The sequence below is a fragment of the Solanum dulcamara genome, chromosome 2, assembly GCF_947179165.1.
Source record: "Solanum dulcamara chromosome 2, daSolDulc1.2, whole genome shotgun sequence".
Lineage (NCBI taxonomy): Eukaryota > Viridiplantae > Streptophyta > Magnoliopsida > Solanales > Solanaceae > Solanum > Solanum dulcamara.
In genome coordinates, this window is record NC_077238.1 from 13,901,254 (window position 1) to 13,905,285 (window position 4,032).

Here is a 4,032-nt window from a genome sequence, read left to right on the forward strand (position 1 = left end):
GTCACACTATCATTCAATCACATTCACTCAATGAAGGATTCAATCATAAATACACTATTCACATTATGGGGGCCGAAGGCCAAACACTATCAACTCAACAAAACAAATATAATAAGACTCCTCAAAATAACAGTCCAACTTCCCCACACTCTAGTCTACGAAGCCTCTATCAAAGTCTAGGAGGTGCCAATGACAAGCCCATGGCTGCCAACAATCAAGATAAAGAAAACAACCCAAAACTATATAGGGAGCTCAACATCCTCTGAAAACTAGGAGGACTCACCAAGTAGCTGAAAATGTGTAGATCTTCAATGGTGCACCGGTTGATGATATCTGGGACCTGTCTTTGTATCATAAAATGATACAGGTCAAATGACATCAGTACGTGAAATGTACGAGTATATAAAATGGCCGAATAAAACACATCAGAAAAGGGTCAACCAACTCAAAAATCTCAACTCATAAATAAGTAACAACTTACTCAAGTGTCTTACATCTAACAAGAAATGGTTTAGACGAGACCAAATCACATGCCACTCAACTCAACTGACTCGGAGCACTATTAAGACCTAAATGAGAGTTTCTCTTATCCGACAACCATCACTTATAAGCCAGTGATAGTACAACAATCAGACGTTATTGCCACGTCCGTCCATACCTTGCCAGGGCATAAATGCCTCCCTAATCATGGATTCCATCGATTAGCCAAGTCCTATCATTTCAGGATAATAAAATGGGAAATATACGACTTTAACGGTTCGATCCCACGAGAAGCATCTGACTTTAATGGTTCCATCCCTACCTACGTTGGCGGCGTAGTTTCTGGAGTTCAAGTATGGACTATACTCTCACCCGCTTCAGTGCAAGATACTCCTCCCATGACTCTATGCTCATAAAACTCCCTCCAATCATCTAAAACAAGCCCTCACGGCTAGGTTCACTTAGGACTTTGCCAACTCCTCAACTCTATCCTCAATTCGACTCAATCGAGTTATAATGGCAAGTCTCATTTAGGACCTTGTCCACTCGTCAATTCTATCCTCCAATCAACTCGATCAAGCCTAATTTAAATAAGCATTTATAACCTCCCACAAATATAACAAACCATTCCTCTCCTCATTTATCACCTCCTTATGACTCATCACACTCTAAGGTTTTAAACCAACAATTCAAGAGGAATAACACATTTAAGGAAATTGACACATTCAACATAATCACATGGTTAAGGAAATCAACCGAGCATATTAACAAACTATCTCGATCAACTCATGCTAACATAAAGGTTTTAGAAATTCTTAGCTCAACAACTTCAACATAATAAGAATCAAATTAATAGAGACAAGACTCATTCAAATATAAACCATATCAAGAAACTCCATTCTCATGGACATCTAACCTCAAAGAAGAGTAGGGCACATGGGTGGACTCAACCCATGCTTTGAGTAGCCTTACATACCTTAGAATAGATTCTTGAAAAAACCTTGTTGTTGGGTCTTCAATGGAAACTTGAAGTCTTGAAGCTCTAGGAACAAATCCTTGTTGGAAAAGGGAGAAAAAGAAGAAGAAGAAGAAGAAGAAGAGAGAGAGGGGGATTTCTAGGGCTTTTTAGAGAGAGAGGGAAAGGCTGAAAAATGATCCAAAATGTCCAAGGCTTGATACATATATAATTTGGGAGAATTCCCAAATTGCCCTTTCTCCAAAATTCTGAAAGTAGGCTGAAAACGCTCTTGGTGCGATAGTGGTGCGTCACGCCATTGCAGTGCCAGGTCGATTGGGCCTAAAACTTGCACAACCGTTAGTGGCATGCCACGTCAGGGACCAAACTACTGAGGCGTGTTCCTGGCGCGATAGTGGCGCGTCGCGCCCTTACAGCGCCAAGGCCTTATTTTTCTGGGTTCTGAAAAATAGGCTTGAAAACCCTGCACACCTCATAGTGGCGCGCCGCTCCAGAGACCAAACTACTGAGGCATGTTCCTGGCGCGATAGTGGCACGTCGTGCCACTACGGCGCCAAGCCCAGATTCCCAGCAGTTGCAACCCAGACCTAAAATTCTTGTCGTGCTAGTTCGTCTTAGGATCGTCATATCTTTTGGCTCCAAACTCCAAAAATTACAATCTTAGTGGCATTGGAAAGAAGACTCGACGACATTTAATTTAATAGGTCGTGGGCTACCCAGATTGTCATCTTTCAAAAGATAGGGTCATTAGAAGTCGACCCCTTAAATGAACTCATCCAAAAACTTAGCCACGACGAACCTTTTGGACTTAGCTTGGTCCTAAGGGTCCTTTATGACCCTACATCACCTCCAACACTATTCAATTACTCAGGGACTCATCTTAAATCAAGCATATACTTCACAATAATAGAGTTCGACCCTACCCGAATACCAGGAGTGCCCGAATCTTAGGAAAAATATTTTTGAGGGGTGTTACATTATCTCCCCCTTGGGATTATTAGTCCTCGAATGACGAGTAACCAAGAATGGACTCAAGGTACAAATCACAATCAGAATTCAGTCATTCAACCAATCAAATTCTCAAACAAATTACCAATCAAACTCATAATGCGCAAACAAATTCAAGTTAAGGAAATGGACATTACCTTCAACATTCTCATCGGTAGGCACGAATAGATGTGGATATTTAGATTTCATGTCTTCCTGTACTTCCCATGTGGTTTCCTTAATAAATTAATTTCTCCACAGGACTTTAACTGAGGCAATCTCTTTGTTCCTCAATTTGCAGATTTGGCGGTCAAGAATTTGGATCGGGATCTTTTCATAGGATAAGCTTTCCTTAACTCCAATACTATCAATGAGGACTACCAACGAGGGATATCCTAAGCACCTCTTCAATATTGAAATGTGGAATATTGGATGAATAGAGGCTAGCTCTGAGGGTAGCTCCAACTCATAGGCAACACTCCCAATCTACCTCGAAATCTGGTAAGGACCAATATATTGAGGACTGAGTTTCCCCTTCCTTCCAAACCTCATGTCGCCCTTCATGGGCGATACTTTCAAGTATACCCAATCATCCACCTCAAACTCTAAGTCTCACCTCCTCACGTTGGTGTAAGATTTTTGGTGGCTTTGGGCTGTCTTTAGCCTGTCTTGAATGACTCTCACCTTTTTCATGGCTTGGTGAACAAAATCGGGCCCAATCAACTCAACTTCAGCAACTTAAAACCATCCAATTGGCGATCTACACCTCCTCTCATACAAAGCTTCATAAGGAGCCATTTGAATGCTTGTATGATAGCTATTATTATATGCAAACTCTTTAAGAGGTAAGTGATCGTCCCAATTTCCTTTGAAGTCAAGAACACATGCCCTCAATATATCTTCCACTGTCTGGATGGTGCGCTCTGCTTGGCCATCTGTCTGGGGATGAAAGACCGTACTCAAGTTCACCTTCGAACCTAATCCCTTCTGAAAGGATTTCCAAAATTGGGAAGTGAATTGAGCTCCTCTGTCTGAGATGATAGACAAGGGGACTCCATGCAATCTGACTATCTCCTGAATGTATAATTTTGCATAATCTTCTGCGGTGTCAGTAGTCTTAACTGTCAAGAAGTGAGTTGATTTCGTCATTCTGTCTACAATCATCCAAATTGAATCATGTTGCTTTTAGGACCTCAACAAACCCGTAATAAATTCCATATTGATCATCTCTCACTTCCATTCCGGAATCTCTATATTTTGAGCTAACCCACAAGGCCTTTGATGCTCAACTTTAACTTGTTGGCAATTCGGGCACTTGGAAACAAATTCCGCGATATCTCTCTTTATTCCACTCCACCAATAAACTTCCCTCAAGTCATAGTATATCTTTGTAGAGCCAGGATGAATAGAGTATTTGGAACTATGCGCTTCGGCCATAATCCTTTCTCAAACATCATCGACATCAGGTACACATAATCTATTTTGGTATTCAACACACCATCTCCCCCTTTGGTAAAAACCATTACCTCTTGTTTGTGAACAACTCCTTTCAATTGGAGAAGGACGGGATCTTGGTCTTGTTTCTCCTT